Source organism: Microtus oregoni, unplaced genomic scaffold (genome assembly GCF_018167655.1).
Source record: "Microtus oregoni isolate MIOR12 unplaced genomic scaffold, Mior012 000009F_ref0000495, whole genome shotgun sequence".
NCBI classification, from domain to species: domain Eukaryota; kingdom Metazoa; phylum Chordata; class Mammalia; order Rodentia; family Cricetidae; genus Microtus; species Microtus oregoni.
The window spans coordinates 37,909,021-37,936,596 of NW_024543068.1; the positions used below are offsets into that span (position 1 = coordinate 37,909,021).

General features: G+C 45.4%; 1 pseudogene; it reads right to left on the reverse strand.

The window, feature by feature from the left end:
- Positions 1 to 1,176: 1,176 nt before the first annotated feature.
- LOC121452159 overlaps positions 1,177 to 27,576 on the reverse strand; it is a 31,814-nt pseudogene continuing 5,414 nt past the window's right edge.

Below are 27,576 nucleotides of genomic sequence, written 5' to 3' on the forward strand. Positions count from 1 at the left end.
AGACGCCTACAAATATGTTTTGCTATAAATTACTGGCACCGTTTCTGTTGATATTCGGCATAATCAAACATTTGTAAGCAGGCTGCCTTTTCAATCTGCTCAGTTGATGCACTTTACCTGATCTTTCATTAAAGCAATCAAAACACGCGCTGTGTCGCATCTAATGAATGCTGCATGTATGATTAAGTGCTTTCATTCATATTGCAAGTTTGATTTAATGTAATCTGCCTTTCAGACAGCCATTAGCCCAGCTCCTATGTGAATTCGATTAATTGGCTGAATTCTTCCAGATGTCCATTAGGTATTACAGGAATTTGTGGAAACAGCAGGGACTGTCTAGCACAGAGAACCAAACAATGAAATGTTAGATTGCTGCCATGACTTACCAAAAGCTGGATTCATTTTCATTAATAAAACATCTGTACTCCGCACAGCTATGCATTGAGATGCGTTTATTTTATATGTTTATTTCTCTTATGACTGTGAAAAGATAGTTAAACACATTTGCTGATATGTAGACCCGAGGCTTGGCAGGTGCTGACTGTCAAAACAGACCAGTTTTCTAAGTTTACAGTAGGGTCTAGGCAGAAGGCAGGAAACGAAGAAACACCTGTTTGAAGTGGACTTGCTGCAACGGGAAGGCTGTAAGTGATATTAGAGACATACCCTGAAGATGATTTTTTTAATATTTATTTATTTATTATGTATACAATACTCTGTGTGTATGCCTGCAGGCCAGAAGAGGGCACCAGACCCCATTACAGATGGTTGTGAGCCACCATGTGGTTGCTGGGAATTGAACTCAGGACCTTTGGAAGAGCAGGCAATGCTCTTAACCTCTGAGCCATCTCTCCAGTCCCCCCTGAAGATGATTTGATGTTCTACCCCATCCGCTCCTATCCAGTCTTCGAGAGAAAGGGGTGGAGGGGGCTCTTTTGTCCCTTATATATATAGTTGTTGACGAGCAGCGGGCTAGACAGGGTGGCAGAGTCAGCATTCACAGACAACACCACATACCAAAGTCATGAGGGGCAGCAAGAGTGACTGACAGGAAAGAGCCCGGAGGCCTCCTTCTCAAGAGCAGGCGGGTAGGCCGGGACTGAGGTGTTGGAGGGGCATGGTTAGAGACAGAGAGGGGGTCAGCTGGCTGCTGCCCCTGACTTGGAGTGTGGTCGGTTACTTTCTTTCACAAACGAGACTGTCAGCTAGGGCACACTTAATGTTCTCCCCCTGGGCAGCCTTCATGTTCTCAGTTTTCTCACTCACACCTTTTTAGAAGCTTGCAGGGCTCGGCCATAGGAGAATGTCAAGGCCCATGGCTTCAGCAGGGGGAACTCATTGATAGCCTTGAGGTTGGCGGTGCCGCCTCTTCCTCAGGGAAGGGATCCCGGGGACAGCAGGGGGCACCGTGCGAGGAAATGCTGTGACATGACCTGTGGTGACCATGATCAGCTTAAGCAAGGTACCTTCCAGGTAGACAAGGTGGCTCAAAGCCAGTACCTTCTCAGTTACACACTGATGGCGCTTCAAGTCATGGTCACCATCAGGGAGGATTTCCGGCTCCAGGATGGGTACAATGCAATTCTGCTGGCAGATGCTGGCATAACGAGTCAGAACACTGGCATTTTTCATGACGGCAAGGACTGAAGGGATGTGTTCCCCAATCTTCAGCACACAACGCCGCTTGGCAAAGTCGGCTTCATCCTTATACTGGGCACAGTGTCCAGACAGCTCATCCAGCCCTTGGGTGGTGGTCTCGCCATTAGTTCCTGCCAGGGGCACCACGCGCTTGTCTACCTTAACACCCATAACACCACCCTTGGGCTTGATAATTTGGGGGAAAGGACTTCCACCACTGCCCTCTGGTACAGTGTCACGTGATCACGCTCCCACTGCAGAGATTCACACAGTCGGCAGCAGTCAGCAGCAGCCGGCGGTAGAAGCGTCTGTTCTCCGTGTTCTCCGTGTTCTCCGTGCCGATGACTGCAGCCTCTTGGCGATGCCTCCAGTGGACTCATCTGCAGCCAGGATGCCCTTAGCTGGAGTCACAACTCAGTGAGCGACATCTGACAGCTCCCTCTTCCGCTCCGGGGTCAGTGCTCAGTATGGGTAGGACACAGTGCTGGTGGCCGCATGTTTCTGGCACGGAGGAGGAGGGGGTGAGCCGGCTGGTGAGCGAGAGGCCTGTGGAGCCAATGCTGCTAGGGTCACCAGAACCTGGATCTGTGGCGTGTTCCGAGAGGACGCAGCCTGTGCGGCTGGTGATGTCGGGGAGTGAGTGCATCACACCGGTCTCACTTAGGGGATCACCAGTCTCTGACTCCCCAGTACTGGGATTAAAGATGTGCACCACCACCGCCCAGCTCAAAAGTTAATATTCAACAAGGAAAGTGGCAGTTTCCAACCGGCTAATCATCTGAAATTCAAAGAATCACGCTAAAATTACTTTTTGTGTGTGTTTCTTTTACAAGGATCTACAAATTAATTTCACTTAAAATCTTGGGCTGGGGTTCGGCAGTTGAGAGCGCTTACTGCCTTTGCAGAGGACCTGAGTTTGGTCCCCAGCACCCACTGGAGTGGCTCACAACCACCTGTAACTCCAGCTCCAGGGCACCCAATACCCTCTTCTGGAGGCCTCGTACACTGCATGCATGTGTTGACCACATGTACACAGAAACAGTCCTACACATAGAATAAAAACAAGTAAGCCTCCTTTTCAAGCTAAAAATCTTCTAATGGCATAACTTTATAAAATACTGTTTTATAATTAAGTATAATCTCTGATGTAAAGACAGTATAAAAATTTAAGACTGAAATACCTATTATCCCTTCCTTTTTAAAAAAAAAACTTTTTATTATGTCTGTGTGTGAGTGTGTGTCTGTGAGACTGTGAGTGTGTCTGTGTACATCTGTGTGAGCGTGTGTATGTGTCTGTGTGTGTCTATAAGTGTGTGCCTGTGTAAGAGTATTGTGAGTATGAGTGTGTGTGAGAGAGAGAAAGTGTGTTAGTGTGTGTGTGTGAGAGAGAGAGAGAGAGAGAGAGAGAGAGAGAGAGAGAGAGAGAGAAATTTATGAGTCACTCCGTGCTATGGCCCAGCCAGTTCACATAGAGGCTGAGAACCTAGTAGTTGCTCAGTTCCCGAGGCAGGCTGTCTCAGCAGTCTTGGTCTGGTGCTGAAGGGGGAGGATTCCTGGAGAGCTGGTCTTCTATCAGAAGCTGCCTCTAATATCCACAGAGGAACGCTGCTGCAACAAAACAGATGAACCTGCCTACCAGAGTGAGGGCAAGCGGGCAAAGCAAAAGCTTCCTTCTGTGTCCTTTGACTGAGCTGCCACCAGAAAGTGCTGTACACAATCAGGGTTCTTCTGCTTCAGGTGATCAACCAAGAAAATCCCTCCTGGGAGTTCCCGAAGGTTTCCATTTCAGCTGATTCCAGATGCCGTCAAGCTGATGATCAAGATTAGTCATCATACTAAGATAGTCTATTTAAGAAGATATATTCTTCTTACTCTAGTAGAGGTCAAGTGTTTCTGAGCTATTGTTCAGGGATAGGTATTTCCATGAATGAACGTAAGTTGCTGGACATTTAGGGACTTGATTTGTTGGCTGCTTTATCTTAAAAATACTGGGGACTTGAAATTCTGTTAGACACCCAGTAACCAGCCCAGGAATGGCTGCGGCCTGAGATCCCAGCAATCGGGGCTAATGCAGGAAGATCGGGAGTTTGTTGCCAGCCAGAGACATTGAATTTTTATTTAATGTGGTCAATAAAATATTTTTTGTTCTTTGGAGTTTTCATTGATTTGTTTTTTTGAACGAGGAGCCTTACTGTGCTATCCAAGCTGGCCTTGAACTCCTGGCCTCAAATGATCCTGAGTAGCAAGCAGAGACAAGTCACACTGCCACATGGCTTGTATGTTACGTGAGTGAATGATTCAGGCTATTGCACTATATGACCTCTGTTTTAGATTTATTCTCAGAGGAAACCTTAATTTCAAAGCCATGGGCAACATTAGTGTTGCCTCCCACGGGCTTACCATGAGAAGCAAAATCAGCCACTACTTTAGCCCTTTTGCAACACGGGTGTTTTGCGTGGTTAGAAACTTGATTTTTTAGGATCCACCTTTGACAAGTAAATGTTTGGTGAGTTCCCAACCAAAGAATAAGATGTGTGCTTACTCAAGAATAAACTGGAAGAGAAGTGGGGGTGGATGAATGCCATTTCTTGGGGTGCTTGGGATGGGCAACTGGACCCGAAAGCTTTGTCATATGTAAGCGATGTTGCCAGATACGCCTGCGTTCACAGCAAACGCAAGGGGCAAGCTCTTCAGCGTCTGCAGAAGCAATGCTCCAAAGTTCCCTGAAACTTCTACTAATTAGAAATGAATCGTAGCCAGCGAAGCCCTGGCCATTTCTAATTTACAATATTGCTTTGCTTCCAAGGTAAATGCGGACAAGTCACAACTCCTTTTGATGCCTGAGGGACAGAAAAAATTAAATCAGCAGGATTGGCTATTGATGTTTTCTAGCAAATGTTTTGAAATCTCTGCCTTTCATCCATCTTGCAGGAAACAGGATTGCTTTCTGAGCCTTCAAAGATATTAATTCCTTTAATAAATCCTTCCTTGGACGTTGAGAACTTCCCGGGTTAGCTCTCTGTAGCAATCTCTCCATCAGGGGTGAATGTTGCCCGCAGGCAGATTCCCAATCTTTTTCCCAAGTATCATCACTCTTGGTCTGAAACTGGAGTGAACCAACATTACAAGAGATTAAGCACACCTTCTGTCCGGTCCTTTCAGAGGATTTCCTGATTATATCCTTTGCAAAGCAAATCTTGAGATAGGCCGTTTGCCTTTCTGGGGACCTTCACGAGATAACCCAGAGACACCAGCGGTCACCGTAACCACCTCTGCTCTTTGACCGCTGCCCCAGCCAATGCCAAGAACATGGAGAGGGTGGGGGCCGGGGCTGGGAGGGGCTAGGGGGAAGAGCTGGATAAAGAAGATCAAAACACCTTGTATGTATGTGTGCTATTCTAATGATTAATTGAATATCATATTTTTAAAAACAATGATGGAGGGTGAGATTCCTAAAATATGGTGGCTATTTATCAAGAAAAACAAAGTAGAGGAACAAAAAAAAAAGTGTTCAGCCATAGTAGTGCGTGTGTCTGCCTGGTGGGGAGGGACAACGGCAGGGTGGGGGGGGGGGGGTTCTGTAATGCATCCACTCTTTAATAGGCTTTATCTAAGGTTTATACAAAGATAGTAGAAATAAGAGGGTACCACCTTGCTCTTGAGGACAGCGTTAGGTCGGTGTCTTTCATTAAAGGGAACATCGAGGACATTGGTCTAGCACGTTGTCCTAAGGCGTTTTCCGTACATTCCTGTTTAAGGAGGGGACATGAACGTGCCTCTGCTGAAAGAGGAGATTTTTTTTCTTTTTGTCCAAGCCTTTTTTAAAAAGAGAAAAGGGAAGGACACATAGACTGGGGAAGAAAGATGTTTGATGATAAATACAGCCAAGCACTGCTGAACACTAAAGAGAGGGTGTTTGTAAGCCTTTTAACTATAGAAAGCGGGATGGCACGTGGGGAGATGAGGGTGTGATGACCAGTTCGGATGGCAGGATTTAAATATTCTGGGGACAAGAAGAAAGCCTGCTACCATTGGGGTTCCGGGCTCTCTTCATGATGAACCTTTAGCTATTGGTCTTTATGATTTACTTTAGACTGATATTTCCCAAAATCAAATGTGCTAAACAAATTAACCCTACAAAAATAATCAATACCATCACGTTGCTAACGACTATTGAACTATATAATTACAGATCTATTTCATCATGCCAATTGTTTTCTTATTAAGATGCAATGATGCAAATTTAAATTGAGGTTACAGCTCCATGGCAGACCGCTTGTCCAGCAGACACAAGTTCTAGTTTATTCCCAGCTCTGTGAACGTAGGGAGGGAAAGCACACTGTAGAGAGCAGAGGACAACCTTCAGAATTCAATTCCCACCTTGTCCAGGCAGGGTCTCTCACTGTCAATCTTGTCCAGGCAGGGTCTCTCCCCGCCCACCTTGTCCAGGCAGGGTCTCTCCCCGCCCACCTTGTCCAGGCAGGGTCTCTCCCCGCCCACCTTGTCCAGGCAGGGTCTCTCCCCACCCACCTTGTCCAGGCAGGGTCTCTCTTGATTTTATTGCTATGCTCTGTTCTCCAGCATAGCTGGCCAGTGAGCTCCTGGTATGATTCTCCCTCTTTATCGTCCACTGTAGATGTGCTGAGATTATAGACGCACACCTACATCTCATCTGATGTTTCTTTACATGTGGGTTCTGGGCATCAAACTCAGGCTCTCAGTCATGTGTGGCTGGCACTTCTACCCACTAAGCCATCTTGTTGGATTTGTAGAACTTTTTGTTTTGTTTTGTTGGAGAGAGGGTCTCACTGTGTAGTCTTGTCTGGCCTGACACTCTCTATGTAGACCATTGTGGTCTTGAACTCAGAGAGACTGACTGCCTCTACCTCCCCAGTGCTGGTTTTTAAAGGCATGCACCATCATATCTGGCATTTTTCTTTCCATTTTAATTTACTTAGTGAGTGAGTGAGTGTGTGTGTGCGCGCGCGCGCACGCACACACATATGTACCCACAACACAACCCTGCACACTTGTAGAGGACAACCCTTCACAGCAGACCACTGGGCAGAACCCTAGTTTCACTCTTTGCCCCAAGAGCTTATGATTCTCCAAGTGTGAAGAGAATTCTGAGCATCTTTTTTTTTAAAACCCCATCGATGTAGCAAGGTCGAGAACTAATGACTCACGGGAATCTATACACAAATTCCTGCAGCCATTGGAGACAACCTCTGTCTCCAAGAGGAGAAATGAACTAGGACCAATGCGTGCTCAGACTACTCAACAAGCAGGGGGTCACTGCAGAAGTGAGAGCTACTTTATAAACCAAAATTCAGTCTGCCAAGCGTCCCTGAATCTTCTGTAAGCAGCAGGGAAGGGTGGCTCCAAAGGTCTCCTGTGTCTTGTCTTCCGCAGAGAGCTGGGCAGCTCCCAGCTCGCCTGTCCTGTTCTCTCCCAACAGAGATACTACAGAGCACCAGCAACTGAGAAACTCAGAGCACAAGTGAAATCCAGCCAAATGTTTACAGCATCCGAATAAATAGTCAAGAAAAAGGCAATTGGGGACTAGTGGGAAGGCCAGGGGTCTCCTACTGGGTAATGTCTGGGTTGAAGTGGCAGCCACTTGTGTTCCTAGTATAGGCCCTAGCTTCTGGTCCCTGAGGGAGAAGAGATTAACTTATCTGCAAATTACTATGCATGTCTTTGCCTACAACTCCAAGGCTGCCCAAGAGACTGATTCAAGGCGCACCTCAGTTTTCTCTAACTCTGAACTCACTCAAGTCAAAACAGCAATGATAACTCATGGCTGCACACCTGTAGTCCTGGCTACTGCAGAGGCTGAGACCAAAGAGTACTGTATCAAGGGACAAACAAAAACTTCAAAGGCAAGCTAACGACCCTCACACACTGAGGGTAGAAGATGAGGACTATCACAGATGCCCCCACGGCTCAGGAGGAGACAGTAAGGGTGATTCTTTGGGAAATCACCTATGGTTCATCCAGTAAAGAGGTGCCTGCTGCCAATCTGAGTTTAGTTCCCAGAACCCACCTAACGGATGGAGAAAACCTCCTCCCACAAGCTGTTCTCTGACTCTACATGCATCCCCTTACACACACACACAAAATAAATAAATTTAAAAATAAAAAAAGGGCACCTCTGTCCACAAAGACTCCCAGGGGAATTTGGAAAGCCACACGCGTGATGAGGACATGGTGGGAGGCCAGAAAAGATCTGAGACGCCTCAACGGACTTAAAGGGAGACTTGATTTGGTCTGGGGTGGGTTTCGTGTAGTGTAGGCTATCTCAAATTCCCTATGTATTGGAGGGTGAGTTCGAACTTCTGATCCCCCACATTTGCTCCTAAGCACTGAGAATAAAGGCATGTCGCCCACAGTTGGCTTTGTGTAGTTGTTCTTCAAGCAAGGGTCCCAGTGTAAAATAGGTTAACCTCCAGGTCATTCTGGAGCTGAAGTGGACAGTGAACACCTGATCTTCCTCCACTCCCAGAGTGCTGGGATTCTAAGGGTACCACCACGACCAGCTAGAATTGGAAATTTAAAGACAGGTTGATTTGCATAATTAAATCTGAGGGGAAAAAATGAAGAAGATGAATAAAGACTGAGGGATTTGTGGAGACCATGACAGATTATTTCTAAGAGCCATGACCTAAAACTTCTGTCAAAGACAGAAGTCTGTGACAGGATGACTTTGGTGATGGAGTCTATGATGTATTTAATGAAGACTTAATACCCGGGCATGAATGTGGTGCTGTGGCTCCGTGACTGCTTATCTGCATGAGCCATCAGTTTGATTCCCAGCACTGCAAATCAATAAATAAAATCAGATTATAAAATTCTACCTGTGTTGTAATTTCAATTGCATAGAGTTATATATACATATATTCTAGTACCAGAGGCAACACAGAATAGTCAATTAAAACTCTTGATTACATGTGAAAGACATAGATATTTGAAATATTTTGCTATAATGCTATTTATGCTGAGAAATAAAAACTATCTTAAAGCATCATAGTTATCAGCTGAGCATGGTTGGTACATCCCCATGATACCAGCACTCAGAAAGCTGAGGTAGTAGGATCACAAGTTGAGGGACAGCCTGGGCTACTCAACAAGCCTATGTCTCAAAAACAAAACAACAGGGGCTGAGGAGGTGATTTGACGGGTAAAGCATTTGCCATACAAACATACGGACCAGATTCTAGGTGAAGCTGAACACAGACATGAGCATCTGTAACCCCAGCACTCCAGAAGCAAGATGAGACAGGAGAATCCACAGAGGCTAGCCTGAGGTAAGCCATGCTAAACACGGGACTGTCAAACAAGGTGTGGAAGGAGAGAACCCAAGGTTGTTCTCTGACCTCCACATATGGATACTGTAGATACATGCACCCACTCCCACATACAAACACACACAGACACACGTGGATCACGTGTGCCCACACTCCCACATACAAACACACACAGACACACGTGGATCACGTGTGCCCACACTCCCACATACAAACACACAGACACACGTGGATCACGTGTGCCCACACTCCCACATACAAACACACACAGACACATGTGGATCACATGTGCCCACACTCCCACATACAAACACAGGAAGAAACAGAGAAAGAGGGAGGAGAGAAAGAGAGAAAGAGAGACACACACACACACTAAACTTTTTGAAGCCATAGTTAGTGCAGGACATAGAAGAGAATGAAATACCACAAGAGGGACACCACAGCTAGTTATAGGGTCTAAGACAATGGGTCTCAATCTTCCTAATGCTTCCACCATTTAATTCAGTTCCTCATACGGTGCTATCCCCAACTGTAAGATTATTTTGCCGCTACTTTATAACTGTAGTTTGCTATTGTTATGAATTGTAAATATCCGATATGCAGAATATCTGATAAGTGACCCCCAAAGGAGCCGCGACCCACGGGTTGAGAACTGCTGGTCTAAGATAAACCCTTTACTTAAATATGATTAAAATTTGCATTTATCACATAAATATTACAAAATAATTTTGAAGTACATTAAAGCAGGTGTGGTAGCATATCTGTAACAACAGCACTTGAGAGATGGAGGGAAAGGAATTCGGGAGTTCAAATCCAGCTTTAGCTATAGATCAGCTTCAAGGTCAGCCTGCGTAATATGAGATCCTGTCTTGAATAAAAAGAGAAACCAAGGGGCTGGAGAGATGGCTCAGGGGTTAAGAGCACTGGCTGCTCTCCCAGAGGTCCTGAGTTCAATTCCCAGCACCCACATGGTGGCTCATAGCCATGTGTAATGGGATCTGGCGCCCTCTGCTGGCACACAAGCATACACGCAAATTGCACACCGTATACATAAAATACATAAATAAATTGCACACCGTATACATAAAATACATAAATAAATTGCACACCGTATACATAAAATACACAAATAAATTGCACACCGTATACATAAAATACACAAATAAATAAATCTTTATTTATTTGATTATATTTATAGAGAAAGAAAGAGACCAAGACCGGCTCATAAGACGATTCAGCAGCTAAAGAAGCTTGCAGAACAAACCTGACAGCCCACTTGACTTTGATCTCCAGAACCTATGTTCAAATGGGAGGGGACGGACTTCACAAAGTTGCCCTCTGCCCGCCATGCGTCATACACACACAGCCATGTGCACACAGACAGGTGCTAAGCAATTTTCAGTTAAAAAAGAACCTCCACTCTCATATCTATAAACATAGTAGCAGTATATCGGTGTTGTCTTTACAAAAATAAAAGGAAAGCCAGGCAGGGTGCTATATGCCCCGCTGCCCAGCACTTAGGGAAAGAGGCACGAAGATACTGGGTTCAAGACCCTCCTGGACTGCATGACAAATGTCAGAAGACCCGGTGACAAAACCCCAATGGCTCTGTTTTTGACCTAGGGGTAGAGCGCTTGCATAGCCTGCAGAAGGACTAGGGTCTGTCTGGGGTAGAGAGCAGAGAACAGCTACTGCCCTTGAGTCTGGGAGACACCAGAATTTTTTTTTCTTTTTATTTATTTATTTATTAAAGATTTCTGCCTCCTCCCTGCCATTCACCAGCAGACTGCTCTCAACTTCCACGTTCATGGCTTCCATGAGACTAGTATCGGAATATAAAACCCCCAAGTTCAACCTTTTTTTTTCCCCCGTTTATTTATTAAAGATTTCTGTCTCTTCCCCGCCACCGCCTCCCATTTCCCTCCCCCTCCCCCGATCAAGTCCCCTTCCCTTGTCAGCCCTGTCCTGTGGGAAGTCCAAGGACCACCCACCTCCATCCAGGTCTAGTAAGGTGAGCATCCAAACTGCCTAGGCTCCCCCAAAGCCAGTACGTGCAGTAGGATCAGAAACCCATTGCCATTGTTCTTGAGTTCTCAGTAGTCTTCATTGTCTGCTATGTTCGGCGAGTCCGGTTTTATCCCAGGCTTTTTCAGACCCAGGCCAACTGGCCTTGGTGAGTTCCCGATAGAACATCCCCATTGTCTCAGTGTGTGGGTGCACCCCTCGCAGTCCTGAGTTCCTTGCTCGTGCTCTCTCTCCTTCTGCTCCTGATTTGGACCTTGAGATTTCTGTCCGGTGCTCCCGTGTGGGTCTCTGTCTCTGTCTCCTTTCATCGCCTGATGAAGTTTTGCATACAAATGGACGGAAATAGAAAACACTATCCTGAATGAGGTAAGCCAGACCCAAAAAGAGGAACATGGGATGTACTCACTCATATTTGGTTTCTAGCCATAAATAAAGGACATTGAGCCTATAATTCGTGATCCTAGAGAAGCTAAATAAGAAGGTGAACCCAAAGAAAAACATAGAGACACCAGAATTTTAAGAGGAAGGGATCCATTGGTGTGTCGGTCAATACAGCAGGACAGTTGTGGGCCATCACAGGCCACAGGCACAACCCCGGTAAACTCCACTCGTGCTTAGAGCCTAAGAGGAAAATTCTTACTTTCACTTTTTATTTTTTTTAATGGAAGAAAAAACCCAAGATACCAAAAGGGCCATTTGGAGTGGACTGGAGAGCACAGTTGTGTGGCAGGTTCTTGGATTTCCTCTATCACTCGTCTTTCTTGCTATTAACTGGCCTGCCAATTCCTGAAGTCTTTCCCAACAAGATAAACAAAGGATGCCAATGCATCCTGATCATGAGAATTAACAGAATGCCGTATTGGATGATTGCACCCTGGGAAGCAAAACAGGCTAAAAAATATCACAGGTAGCATCAGCTAGGGCAGCATTGGGAAAAAAAAAAAACACACACATTGCGCATGCGCGCACACACACACACACACACACACACACACACACACACACACACTCCTCGTCAGAACACATACGTTTCTCCATTTTCTGCTTATTATTATAACCTGCCCGGAGAAGTTAGTTTCGGTGGTGATTATAGACACAGGGAAACAGACATGAATAGGGGTGCTTTGACAGCCTCCTTGTGAGAAAGAGGGCGCAGCCTCTTCCACAGGAGCTGCCAGTAGCCCCACATACACCACGTTGCACCGACCACAACTCCCTGGACGATAGGAAGCTTCCGGCTTCATAGACGGCACAGATGACCGCTGGCGAAGTTGAGACGAAGTTGACAAATAGGTTGTGTTGTGTGTGGCCCGCTTATGTGACTGCTAAGCTTTTTTGTTTTGTTTTGGGGGTTTTGTTGTTGTTGCTGATGTTGTCGTTGTTTTGGTTTGGTTTGGTTTTTGGTCTTTTGAGACAGAGTTTCTCTGCATAGCCCTGGCTGTCCTGGAACTCCCGCTGTGGACCAGGCTGGCCTTGAATTGAATCCGCCTACCTCTGCCTCCCCTAGTGCAGGAATTTAAGGCTTGTGCTGCCACAGCCTGGCCGAGGAACCTTCCCCCGGGATGGACGGGATCCCAGGTGCTGCCATTCCTACGCATGCCACGCTCACTGTCTTAGGAACACAGCAGAATTTTATGAAATCCTAGCAGAGTCGTGCGGAAGGTGGGATGGTTTCGCTTCATCTTCCTCTTGTCACCAGTTCGGGCAGACTATTTCTGCAGGTGCGTGCGCGGGTCCCCAGAAGCGCCTTCTAACGCTAATCACGCTGTCTGGAGAGGGAGCCGAGCCGATTTAATGCGGAGTAAGTGGTCTCAGGTCTGGAATGAGCACTCGGGATGGGTCTTCAGTTCCCCTGCTGAGGGCTGAAGCAGGCATGCACCGCTCAGTCAGCATTCGACAGCTGCCAAAGTCATTTCTTAAACATCATCTCATCCCATCTTCAAAATATTTCTCCCCTTGTCTAGACTATTACTGGGTCATGTTGCCTGCCTCTCAGAAGTCCCATTCCCTTGCCTGTCAAGGAAGGAGTCATTCCATTTTCTTAATAGACTTGCTTCAAGGACTAAAATGAGTGTAGAGAGAGAAACCAGACCCACGCCTCGGCCCTTTCTTTTCTTCTTAAAAAAAAGGGGGGGGGGGGTATTATATTTATTTGTAGGTGATGGAGACAGGTGCACCACTGTGGGCGAGTGAGGTGGGAGGAGTGGAAGGAGGGGGATCACAGGACAACCTGAGGGAGCCGGGTCTTTCCTTCTACCACGTGGGTCCTAGGAATCAAACTCCAGTTATTATCAGGTTCAGCTGCAAGCAACTTCAAACCTTCTCACCACCATTTTTTTTTTTTTTTTTTTTTTTTTTTTTTTTTTTTTTTGCAGGCAGTCACTCTGTAGCCCAGGCTGTCCCGGAAATCATCATGTCTCCCAGAGAAGCCCTGGAACTGGAGCTGTCTTCCTGTTCCAGCCTTTCAGTTGCTGGGATTGTAGGCGTGAGTCACCACACACGGCTTGGCCTTGGCCCTTGCGGTTCTCTCCTTCAATACCAGGTCTGAACAGAGAGCCTAGTCTTCCTTAGAGATCTGGGAACCAAGGAAACATGAGGACAGGAAAGTGACCCACCCTTGCCTATCCTCATGTCTTGGTGGGTGGAGCTGTGCACACAATGACGACCAGGCACAGCTTAAAAGAGGCTTGCTCCACCTTGATGTCCCCTCTTTAGTGTTAGAGATCAAACTTGGGGCCTCAAGCACGCCAGGCAAGTGCCCTCCTTCTGCCCTAGACCCCCCCAGCCCCAAGCTGGGGTTAATCTCGATTAGTTTATCCTCTTCTCTGCCCCCAGCCTTACCAGGCAGTGTCTTTAAGTTGTATTCTAGTTTGGTTTCCAAAACATTATATGGAGCTAAAAATAATTCCATGCTAAACTCTCGTGTGGAGAGAGGTTATCTTTAAAGCCTTCACATAAACAGTCCAACCTCACATGGAAATTAGAACAAGTCACAGTAAAACAAAAATGATTGCTATTGATTGCCTTTTATTCTTAGCACCGGTTAAGTAACTATGTGCAAAGTGTAAAATCTTCACTTGTTGATTTCTAAGATTAAAATCAATACAACTGTCCATAATCCATAGCACTCAGCTTCTGCCTCCCCAGAGCAGATGAGACAAGAGTAATTAGATTTCTGCCTGACTAGCAGGAAGAGAAAATGGTTTCATTTGGGATCAAAACCGTCCTCTTAGACTGAGTCACACTTTTCCTTTGCTCGTTAGCGATGGCTTCTGTGTTAGATTGGGTTCAGACTATCAAAATGCTTCCCCCAGAATCTTCAGTAGAAAGGGTGCCGGAGATTAAAGTTTGATTCTGATTCTCGGTTTCAAGGATTGTGCTACCAACTTCACTTCCTTCCCGAGTTCTCTTCCGGGCAGAATTTTAAAGGCGGCTGGTTCTGCACCCCCTCATCCCGACAAGAGAGAGATCAGTATGGATGCAAGAGCCTCAGACGACACAGAATGAACTCCAGTTTGACAGGGCCTCACCCGCAGGGGGACAGCAATGAAAACACTCTTTTGTGACCGCAGAGTGTTACCAAATAATTGAGAGGTGTGTGTGGCTGGGTGGTAATTTGTCTGTGTAAGGTGTTTGTTTGTTTGGGGGTTTTTTTTGGTGGTAGCTGTTTGGCTTTGGCTTATTTGGGTCCGGGTTTTGAGGTTTTTTTGTTGTTTTGTTTTTGTTTATGTTTTTTTTAGACAAGAGTGTCACACTGTAGCCTTGGCTGGCCTTGTCTTCCTAGCAACAATCCTGCGTCAGCCTCCGAAATGGGTGGTTTATAGCCACAAGCCATAATACCCTGCTTGCTTTGGTTTGAGGTTTTTATTGAGACAGAGTTTCCTGGGCAGCCCAGGTTGGTCTTGAATATGTGAGCTTCTGCCTCGGCCTCCCCAATGTTTGGATCAGAGGTCTGCATACTGCACTTTGTTTACCACACTTGTTTCTGAAACAAGGTTACAATTTTTTGGAGTTTGAAGGAGAAATGTCCATCATAGGCTCAGGTATTTGAATGTTTCCCAGGATTAGGGGGTGTGGCCTTGTTGGAAGAAGTGTGTCACTGGGGGTGGGCTTTGAGGTTTCAAAAGCCCAAGCCAGAGCCAGTCTTTCTCACTCTCTCTGCCTCCTACCTGTGGATCAGGATGTAAAGCTCTTGGCTACCGCTCCAGCACCATGCCTGCCTGCCTGCCTGCCGTCACACCCCCTTCCATGAGGGTCATGGACTAACCCTCTAAAACTGTAAGACCCCAGTTAAATGCTTTCTTTTATAAGCTGTCTGGTCACGGTGTCTCTTCGCAGCAACACAATAGTGACTAAGACACTCTCTGCTTCTCTCAGCCTGCCTGTGGTCTCTAGTGCCAGCTACCATGTCTGTCTGCTGCCACGTCCCCTGCCATCACGAGCTTGTGTCCCTCTGGAAATTCTTCCATAAGCTGCTTTTGGTCTTGGAGTTGATCATAGCAACAGGAAAGTAACTCAGTCACAGTTCTTCCCAGCCTTACTGTGCTCATGTCAAATTGTAATCTCAACCTACCTTCCATGAAGATAACCGCAGTTTCTTGCAAAGAGACTTTGATCTTTGGCATCAGCATCCCTCAGTTACAATGGGCATAGGGAAGAAAGGCAGCTACAGCCAGTTACATTCAGGTCTGCTGACCTACTTTGGATCTATGATTCCCCCAATGAAAATACAAAGTTATATCATTTAAAAAGTAAGTCTTCCATAGCCTTACCATGGCCAGGGTCTGTGTTGATGTTCATGACTTCAGTTGGCAATGGCCTGCTAACATTCTGAACTGAGAGACCTGAGCCCTTGAGTTCTGTCAGGAAAGATGGAAGAACTTCCGTGATCTTTTACAACTCTGGGAATTATTCTTACAAATGAGGTTAGGGATAACGTGACTGGCGTGAGGCTTCCCTTCCAGGCAGACCTAGAGTTGGTTAATTTGTTGTTGCTGTGGCTTTTAAAACACTGGGGATAGAGAACATGACCTCACATATAGCCAAGTACCCTACCATTGGGCTAAACTGCCAGTCCTTATATGTCATTGCATGGTCAGACTCTCGGGTCACCACAGGGTAACACGCCCTGTGTCATTGGACATTAGAATAATATAGGAAGCAGTGGACACTCACAGAATGAGACTGTGTGGCACTTATGCCACCAAAGATGGCAGGGTTTGCTGCCTTGCCCCTGCACTTACGAGGCTTGCACACCGGGGTGAGGAGGTTGCCGTGAGCCAGCTTGGTGTCTCCTCTTACTGCTCAAGCCCAGGCAGGACCTTGCTCAGTCACTGAGCAACAGTCTCCACCTTAAAATTTTCTTTAGTGCTGGCCAGAGTTAAATGTTCAGTGAAAACAGACTTTTTTCCCCACTCTAAATCTAAAAATAACCCATACCTCTTCTGTCTTGGTAGTGCAGAAAACCACAAGGGACGCAGTGTAATAAACCAGAAACCCCAGCAAGGGGAGCAACTGCTCTTTCCGGGCTCCCTCAGAGCATAGGCACAAGCTCATGTCACGAGTGCTCACTTCTTCCTGTGTGGGGTTTTCATGCCCACTGAGCATGTCACCCTGAAATATCAGAGCTCAGCAGATGCCATTCAGGACGGATGCTTGTCTGCCCCGACCATCACTTCGTGTGCAGATCACAGTCCCTGGGGCTGTTCTCCTGTGCCTCTTGTGAACCAGGGTTACAAACCAGGGTTCCCACAATTCCTTCTTCAGACCCAACCAGTTTGCTAGAACAGCTCAAAGAATCCAAGAAATGCTTTCTGACGGTTGCTGGTTAACCATGAAGACTAACGCAAAAAAAACAAGCCCAGAGAAGGAGATGGGTTGGCGAAGTCACACAGGAGGGTGGTGTGAAGCCTCCGTGTTCTCTCTGGCTTGTCACTCTCCAGAGGCCATGAAGAATGCCAGCTATCCCATCAACTTTGAAAAACCTGTCCTTTGGCGTTCTGTGGTTAACTCATTATCTAAACATAATTGGCTGATTAGTTGATTCAACCAAGGCCCACTGGGGATTGCCTTCATTTTCAACCATTCTCCCATCCCCAGAGGTTAGAGAGAAGTGGCTAAAAGTCCCAACCCAGAAGCCTGACTTGATCTTTCCAGTCAGACCCCATCCTGAAGCTGCCTTGGGGATGCCGGCCATCCATCACCTCGTTAGCGTACCAGAAGGTATTTCTTCAGAGATTCCAAGGGTTTTAGAATGCCAGGAAGCAGGGTGTGCTTTGGTGAATACCAAATATGGATACATAAACCAACAAATAAATATAAAATATCACTGATCCGTAAACACAGCTTCTGGACTCAGTATTTTCACTATAGAATCTTGAAAGAACTGAAACCATTTGTTACTGCCACATTGAAAACCCACTAAGGGGAACCCTTGCCTCCTAGCCAAAAGAGCGTATTCTTCTCTGGGTGGAGACATCATTGCTTCTCCCTTAAGAGTTAATGTAGGGGCTGGAGAAGTGGCTCAGTGGTTAAGAACAAGCACTGTTCTTCCAGAGGACTGGAGTTCAATTCCCAGCACCCACATCAGGTAGCTTCAACCACGTGTCACTCCAGCTCCAGGGTGTCCAACACCTCTGGCCTCCATTGGCATCGACATTCAACACACACATACACACTCACACACACACACACACACACACACACACACAGTCAAAAATAAATCTATTTTTAAAAAGAGTTAATGTAGGGGTCTGGAAAGATGGCTCAGTCAGTTTCCGTTCCCACACCCACATCTGCTATTTCACAAATGCCTGTAACTCCATTACAGGGGACCAACACCTTCCCATGGACTCCCTGTGTGCATATATTCATGTGATACACACACAGGCAACTAGGTGTACACAACACATATTAATAAAAACAAAACTTGAGGAACAGCGTTAATCCAGATGAGCGGGCCAGTCACCTGGGCACGGCCCCACTCCTCAGGAATGCAGGTTTGCCTTTAGCCAACTTGCCAGTGTAAGAAGAAATAATTGACCCTTTAATAAGACTATATAATGGAAATGTATATTTCCAGCCCAGAATTACTCAGGAAAGCATAACTTTTCCCTTTCTTCTGTCTCTTTCCTGAGCATCCTGCCTCTAACATTAGGCCTTGCTCCTTCCCTAAGTTCTCTCCTGCCATACAGCTGTGCTCCTCCGTGCCAGCTAAACTCAGAGGGTGTGACTCTCTCTCCCTCAGCTCCATCTTCCTCCTCCTGGCAGCTGTCAAGACCCACAGCTGACCAGCCTTGGCTCTGCCTTTCAACTATAATAAAATCATCCTCAAGACTTTTTAAATCTGTTCTTAAGTTCTTTTATTAATGAGGCTAAGGGCCCTAAGAGAAGACTCTATTTTCCCTGGTCAGTCCCACCAGGACTCCCCAAATCTGCACTAGCGGGCAGAAATTTTGGGAGGGATCAGCACCTTTGTCTTTTCATATAAGATTTTATATAAAATTTTCCACATGGGGGTACACTGGTCCTTTTTCTACTATTTTTCACAACTCCTGAGAATCTATAAATGTAAAAAGGAGAAAAGAAAAAAAGGAGCCATTTGTCTTAGAATATTTTTTTGCAGAATGATGAGGACAAAAGCCAGACAGCAAGAAGGAAATAGACAGGATGTGGTCTGGTCTTCCGACCAATTCACAGTCTAGCCCCTGCCAACCAAAGCAGAAGAGGTGGGGTGCGGAGTGCGAGCATTTAGAGGTGGCAGAGCATTTATCTCACGTGCACACAGCCTTGGATTAGGTTCTTCAAAACAGCAAAATACAAAGCGCATAAGGGATAGATTCTTTTTCAACCTAGAGCAAACAAAAGCAGAGCTGGAGAAACCTTTGGGAATACTCTACCTAACATCTGATCTGCTGGGTCCTAAGGTGAGAGCAATATGATCTGTCTTTCCCTGCCTCCGTCCTCTCAAATCATCTCTGTCTGAGCTAAGAGTCAACATCCCAAAGGGCTGATATTGCAGGCCAGCAAGGACCTACCACCACGCCAGCTATTATCACTGAGCAGAGCGGAATAACTTTCCTCTATTATTTTTCGTGGAATAACTTAAGTGATTAAGTCACTAGGGGAGATATTTGCAGCTCAGCATGTGGGACCAAAGAAATTTGACTCATTGCTTGGTCTGAAAATAATCACCCCCAGTGCAGACTCCTGTTCAGAAATTTAATATATAAGGCAAAATGCTTTGCATATTATTCCAGAAGTTCCTTCATATGTAACTTGTATCGACAGACATGACTGTCTAAAAGTCTGCTGGGCCTCTCTCTAGCTCTCTCCTCACATGCTCCTTGAAGAAGGAATACGTTCTCCAAATCTATGTGTGCCTTGCTCAACAATGGCTTCCATACAGCATCTCATGAATGAATATATAAATCTGCTCAGTCATGGTTTCCAAACATCTCATGAATGAATATATAAACCTGCTCAGTCATGGTTTCCAAACATCTCATGAATGAATATATAAACCTGCTCAGTCATGGTTTCCAAACATCTCATGAATGAATATATAAATCTGCGCAGTCATGGTTTCCAAACATCTCATGAATAAATGTATAAATGTTATGAGTGACTTGGGGACAAATCTCAGAAAATCTTATTCATCTATTTTGGTTTCATATAAATGGAGGTGTTTTCAGTGAACACACAAAACAGAGTAAGGGGTGAGGATTTAGTATTTACCGAGTACGCATGAAGTTGTGAGTTCAATCCCCAGGACCATGTAAGCCAGGCTGGGTGGTGCATGCCTGGACTCTCTGCAAGTGGGAGATGCAAGCAGGAGGAACAGGAGTTCAAGGCTACAGAGCAGACGAAGTTAGCCTGAACTCAGGAGACTTGATCTGAAAGGTAAAAAGGCAGAATTCATTGACATTTTTGGAATTGCGAGGACTTTTAAAAGCTCTCTCAACTGGAGAGATGGCTTTTGCAGTTAAGAGCACGTGTTGCTGTAGAAAGTTGAATTCCCACATAGTGGCTCACAACCATCAGTTAAGTCCAGTTCCCACACTCCTAATGCCCTCTTCTGGACCCAGGCACCAGGCACACACATAGTGAGCAGACATACATGCAACCAAAACTATCAAATACAAAAAAATAAATTAAATAAAATTTAAAAATTATTTTAAAAAAATGTTTTAATACTCTAATCTGAGGAGACAGTGGCAGGAAGATTATGAGTTCAAGGACAGCATGGTGAAGTGGGATTCCCCTCTGTATGCTGTGAATACCACTGGTTAACAAAGAAGCTGCTTTGGGCCTATTGCAGTGCAGAATAGGGAAAGGCGGGAATTCCAAGCAGAAAGAGGAGGAGAGTAGGAGGAGTCAGGAGAAGCCATGTAGCTGCCAGAGGAGACAGACTCCTGACACTGGACAGAGCATTGCCTGCTCTTCCAAAGGTCCTGAGTTCAATTCCCAGCAACCACATGGTGGCTCACAACCATCTGTAATGAGTTCTGGTGCCCTCTTCTGGTCTGCAGACATACAGACAGAATAATATATACATAATAAATAAATAAATATTTTTTAAAAAAAGAAATATATTAGAAAATTAAGAAGGAAGCAGGGACGGGTATGATTCCCTATGCCTGTATGGAAACGTCATAACAAAGCCCCCACTTTGTACAATTAATCTACACTAAGAAAAAAGAAACTGTGGAGCATGAAGCCCCTGACCTAGAAGAGGAATTACAATCATTACCCTAATTTGACCCTTACATCTTGTATATACAAATCAAATTATCACACCCTACCTACAAAGATGAATGAATGCTCCATCTCCATGGTACAGGGCTGTGAGATGTCTCAGTGTCTAACTCTTCTTCCAGAAGACCAGAGTTCAGATCCCAGCATCCATCCTGGATAGCTCATCCATCTGATACTCAGGCTCCAGGGACTCCAATGCTCTCTGCTGGCCTCCAGTGTGCGCCTACACACCCACACACAAATAAAACTTAAAAATAAATGATTAAAAATATATGGGGCTAGAGAGATGGTTCAGTGGTGAAGAGCATTGGCTGCTCTTGCAGAGGGCCTGGGTCCAGTTCCTAGCACTACATGGTGGCTTGCAGCATCTGTAGGTCCAGCTCCAGGAGATCTGCAATTTCTGCTCTCCACAGGCTCCTGCACGCTTGTGGTTACATGCATCCACTCACAGGCACACAGACGTACATAAATAAATACAAAAAATAAAATAATTATTATTAGTAGTAGTAGTATACAATCATTATATATAATAATATATTATTAATGTAATAATTAATAACTATTAGTAGTAGTATTATATAAATCATTTATTTTTTAACCCACTTAGTATAAAAGTGACTCCTGTCACATAGCTAAAAGAATGTGTGAGCCAGTCCATGCCTGTCTGTGTCTACGCAGGTACTCCATGCCTGTCTGTGACTACACAGGTACTCCATGCCTGTCTGTGTCTACAGAGGGTACTGCATGCCTGTCTGTGTCTACAGAGAGTACTGCATGCCTGTCTGTGTCTACACAGGTACTCCATGCCTGTCTGTGTCTACATAGGGTACTCCATGCCTGTCTGTGTCTACATAGGGTACTCCATACCTGTCTGTGTCTACATAGGGTACTGCATGCCTGTCTGTGTCTACAGAGGGTACTGCATGCCTGTCTGTGTCTACACAGGTACTCCATGCCTGTCTGTGTCTACAGAGGGTACTCCATGCTTGTCTGTGTCTACACAGGTACTCCATGCCTGTCTGTGTCTACATAGGGTACTCCATGCCTGTCTGTGTCTACAGAGAGTACTGCATGCCTGTCTGTGTCTACACAGGTACTCCATGCCTGTCTGTGTCTACACAGGGTACTCCATGCCTGTCTGTGTCTACACAGGTACTGCATGCCTGTCTGTGTCTACATAGGGTACTGCATGCCTGTCTGTGTCTACACAGGTACTCCATGCCTGTCTGTGTCTACAGAGGGTACTGCATGCCTGTCTGTGTCTACAGAGGGTACTACATGCCTGTCTGTGTCTACACAGGTACTCCATGCCTGTCTGTGTCTACACAGGTACTCCATGCCTGTCTGTGTCTACAGAGGGTACTCCATGCCTGTCTGTGTCTCTGTCAAACTGCAAAAGCTGCATTACCACAGCATGAACACCTGAAAACCAAAAGCCAACGATTATTGTTAACCCATATACATTTATTTTTGCATTTTAGAACTATTAACTATTTCAGGCTGATGTGGGGACACATACCTTTCATCCCAGCACTCAGGAGATAGAGGCAGGTGGATCTCTGTGAGTCTAAGGCCAGTCTGGTCTACACAGCGAGACCCTACCTTAAAAACAATCAACTACTTAAAACATTCTGAAAAACAGGAAATACAGCAAATGTATACCCGTCAGCATTGTCCAATCTTCAATTGTGTTATACATTTTCTGTCTCCCCCACATACACCTTTCTCCCTCTTTGTTTCTCCAGCAGTCTTGCCCGGCAGCTAGCCTCAAATTTAGCTCAAATTGATCCTCCCACCACAGCCTCCTAAGAAACGTAATTCAGGAACTCTGACGCTTTTGCTGTTGTTTTAATAAATACTAGAAATGCTGTTGAAACTTCCCTCTCTCCAAAATGGCCACGAACTGGGATTTGATGCTGTGTGGTCCCATGCATGTTTTTCCGTTTTAGCTCATATGTATCAATATAAGTGCATATGTTTTAATAATAGCACACCTAAATCACCGTCATAAGTTTGCTTTTTTTTTCTGCATACTCTAATGATTTCTGAGCTGTATACATGTTGAAAATATTTTGGCAAGAGTAAAGGGGGAAAGGAGCCCTGAGGCTCCAGGGCATGAGGCCTGAATTTGGAGCCAATCACCACAGGAAATGTGTTTCCTTGGTCAGACTTGGCTGCAATCCCAGAATTTGGGAAGTTTGGGCTAGCCTGAGCTATTGCTTAAACAAACAAACAGACCAAACCAAACAATAAGCAGGAGATGGCTCAGAGGGTAAAAGCACTGGCCACTCTTTCAGAGGACTCTGGCTAGTTTCCCAGCACCAACATGGCTCACAGCTGCCTGTGATTCCAGTTCCAAGGGACCCAACACCCTCTTCCTCCACAGGCATTGGGCACACACGTGGTGCACAGATATGCATGCATCCAAGCAAAATGGACATACATATAAAATACAAATAAAAACTAAATTAAAAAGAAACAAGAGGAAGAGGAGGCAGGAAGGAAGGTGAAGGAATAAGAGAAGTTGCTTATCAGCCTCAGAAGAGGAAGGCAAACCCTCGGATTCTGCTGGCAGGATGCACAATTTAAAAAAAAAAAAATACGAAAATGAGAAATACCATTCCAGCACGTTCCTGCTTTACCTCCTGGGTAAACAACCCAAAGCAATCAGGGTCAGCATAGAATAGAGAACCCGCACAGCCATGTTTTCACGGTGCTGTCCATAATAGACGAGCTGTGGAATCAGTCTAGGAGTCCATCCGTGGATGGGTTGACAAAGACAATGTGGATAAGCATCCAATGGAGCTTTACTCAGCTGTAACTGTAAAGAAGAAATGAAATGGACAGAACTGGAGATCCCTGCCATGGGGAAGACAAGCCAGATGTGGAAAGACCAATGCTTTATTTCATATGCAAGCCCAGGTCATTATTTTGGCTTTTTGAGAGACAGTCTCCCGTAGCTCTGGCTAGCCAGGAACTCACTAAGCTGTAGCTGAGGATGACCTTGAACTTCTGACCGTCCTGTCTCTACCATCCAGGTCCTGAGTTATGGGCGCGTAGCAACACGCCTGCTTTACAAGGTGCCGGGGTAGCATCCAGGGCTGCCATCCTGGCACCTCTGTTCCTGGTCCAGGTGCCTCTTCTCTCTTCCCGAGCCTGCTCCGGGAGAAGCTGTTCGTTACATGCCCTCTGTGAACTAATAATTGCTGTCTTCCCAGTGAGACCGTGTCCTGTTCCTTTCCAGCAAGCAGACGAGTCACTGAGATAACACAAGTGGGGGACACCGGGGAAGATTTAAAAGTCGGAAAGGAAGGGGGGCAGTGAAAGCATGGCAGCGGACTTGGTTCTGCCCGCTCCAAACAGCCCACGTGCCCAATCATTACCTTGTATCTCTACAGCATAGAGTTGTCGGAAGTACTGGTGATGGTGGTGACCTGTAGTGTGTGTGTGGGAGGGGGGATGAGTGTGTATGTGAGTGTGCATTTTGGTGGGGGAAGGGTCCATCTGGGCAACTAATTTTAACCAAAAATAGTTTCTTTCTTCTGTCCCTTTCTTAGCAAGTCATTACCATGGACAAAGCCTCCTAACTAGGCTAATAGCCGTTACCTTGTGATCTCTACGGATTGTCTTATTGCTGTGTTTTCTTTCTCACTGCCCCTCCATCTTTTCCACTCTTCAGAGGCATAAAGGATACATATAGCCCACATTTGTGTCCTCGGCCATAGGAATTACACGGGGGCTATTTCCAAACAGACAGTATTCCAGTTTCTCTTCAGATGCCAATTAGGAGATTAGCGTCTTTTCTCTCTCTCTCTCTTTGCTATTAAATAGTCACACAAAAGCTGAGCTGACAAATTGCTCCCTCCATGGTGCTCCACAGACAGACAATAGACCATCATCATTTACTACACTCAAATCCTATTAATCACAGATTAATGAGAACATGTCTAGTGGGGAAGAAATTACCAGAATGTGGGCCTCCTGGCTTGTTACCCACGTAACATCTGCCGGCTTTACCTCCAGTGTCATGTCATCTTTTATCACATTGAGATAATGTTTGCTCCAGAAACATAATTAAGATAATGGAGCGGATTCAGGGCCTTCCCTTAATAATTAAAGAGCCGGGGTTATGCTTCTTAGTCTAGTGGCTTTTAAAAAACTAATTTCCCTCTGTTTTTGATTATTTCCTTTTTCTTTTGCTCATAATGAACTATCGAACATTGGGGTTTGGGCTTCTCTGGTTTTTCCTCTCTGTAAACTAAGAGATTAATCTTCATGGCCAAACTAGGGCAGAGTCGGGCCTGTAGTTCATTGTTCTACGGAAATAAATCTATAGGACACACGATATACCATTAGATCCATATGTGTGTATATGTATGTATGTATGTATGTATATATGATTAGTCCCTTTTGGAATCTGAAATATCCTCAATTAAAATTAGCACTTAAACTCCCATCTGAGCTTATAAGAAACATTAAATGCCAAACTGGCTTTCCCTGATTCTTAACTAGAATGTGCTGTTTTGTTTCTTTAATAGCCTCAAACACTTTCCTTTTTTAAAGTCAGGGTTTTGTCAGTGACTTTGTCTTTAGTCCTAAGGTAAGTTTCTGCGGCAGAAATTGAATTTAGGGTCTAAATACTTGTATTCTTAGTAGGGGTAAACATGAAGGGAAGTGATAAAAAGTTAAAAAAAGAAAAAAGAAAAAGACAATGGCATCTGTAATCGGCTGATAGAGAGGGTAGAAGAATCATAATTCGTGATCATAAAATTGAGGAAAGCTCTTTAAACAGGGACTGTGTGCTGCCCTCTTGGAAGGGAGTGGCGATTAGCAGGGGCCGGCTAAACGGAGATCGGCAGCGGGCTTCTGATTAAGCCATGACTCGGCACCACAGGAATTAAAACAGCTCTTCCACCAAGAGCCGGCCAGCGCCAGCCCGGGAGGAGGGAATGGATTGTGAAGAGCTTCTTAATTAAATTTTAATTATTGCTAATTAGAACTACTGTTTTTTATATCCCCAACAAGCAAGACAAGAGTTGGTCTTGCCTTTTTATTATTCTGCTAATTAGTTTCCCAAGGAGAGATCTGAAAGGGCGCGCACGCGCACGCACACACACACACCACACACACACACACACACACACACACACACTGCTTTTACAGTATTCAAGTTGTGAGCTGAGCTCAACCTTCAGGCAGGTCCCACCCTTAAGTGAAGGCCGGACAACTCTCTTCTGAGATACCAAATGGAAACAATCCTCCATTTTCCGATTTCTGTTGTCCTGTTGCGTTTCCTGTTTACCCTACCTCCACACAAATCTCGAAAGCTTTGCTCAATTCTCAAAATAGATAACAAGCCCTCTACACATGCTGGTGTGCTCATGAAAACTGTGCTCCAGGGAATGACTCGGTGTCAGAGAGGATCTCCACCAGGTTTAAATAAGCAGATGAGTTCACGAGAAGAGACTACTGGTTTCTCTGGCGATGTGTTTGCCATAGGTAAGAACACGGGGTCCCTAAGCTGAGTCGCTCCCACATCCTAGTAAATGCCACATAAGCTAACACGCTCCGGGTAGCCATGCTTGTGGGGGCGATGCAGAAATTCTAACTGGAAGTATGAAGACATAATCCCAGAAGATTTCTCGGACCTATTAGCAATATAAGCCCTCAGCAGGATATGAATCCTATCTTGTAAGTACACGAATTTCATAACTCCTCCCAAGACACCACGCTAAGAGTTCTGAGTTGATGCAACTCCTGTGTTAATTACAATAAAATCCATCAAATGAAATTACATTTTTGGAATCAACAGCATTTGGCCATACAAGCCCGCATGCCTTGACAGCATCCCTTTGCAGTGGGAGTCGCATTAACACATGTGTTTGTTTCCTCACCTCTTACAGGCACGAGAGCCCTGTGATATGTTAATTCACACCAAATTCCAATCCTTTTCCTGTCTTTATCTTCCCAACTCAGTGACATGATGTGTCAACACCTTTCATACTAGGGAGGGAAAAAAATGCTTAGGCAAGATTCTTTACTCTCTTTAATTAAAATTACAAAACTAGAAAACAAAGAGTAAATAAATTAAATCTGTCTTTCTGTGCCACTCACCAGCTGCCCTATCAGCATCGACTCTGATCTGAATTAGTCTAAAGTCAACCGGGTCTTTCTTGGTCTGATTAGTCAATTAGCCAGAGCGCACACTGGTTTGAAATGTGTTTTTTCAGGTCAGTAAGTTGCCCTCCCAATGTGTGGTTGACATACCAATGAAGACAGACTTCTGACTGTCCCCATCAGAGCCCTAAGATTTCCGTGGCTTCTTAACGTAGGCGATATTTGAGAGCTGCCTGAGGCTTTCCACTCATTGCCTCAGTTTCCTTCTCTGTACAGTACTGTGTTGGACACAGGGACGGCTGGCCACTTCATTTCACAGGGGAAGAGTCTTCTAGGTGACTTAACCCGGCGCACTCCTTTGGAACCTGTTAGACGCTTGTCTATGTGAAAACTGGATATTTGGTTTCTGTGGCGCTGTTTGATGGGAGGTTTGGATTGGTTTGGGTTTTCTAAAGAGTGGAGACAAAACCTAGGACTTCATTCATACTAAACAACAGTCTACCACTGAGCTATAGCCCCAGCCCAGGAGCATATTGTGATTGTGTGTGTGCAAGTGTGTGTGGTGTGTGTGTGTGAGTGTGTGTATGTGGTGCCCACTGAGCTATTTACTCAAACCCTTGGTTTGGTTCCTTTGTGACGGGGTCCCATTACATAGCCATCGCAATGGACCCACTGTGTAGCCCAGGGAATTGTTTGGGGTTTTTGTTTGTTTGTTTTTATGAGATACTTGGAC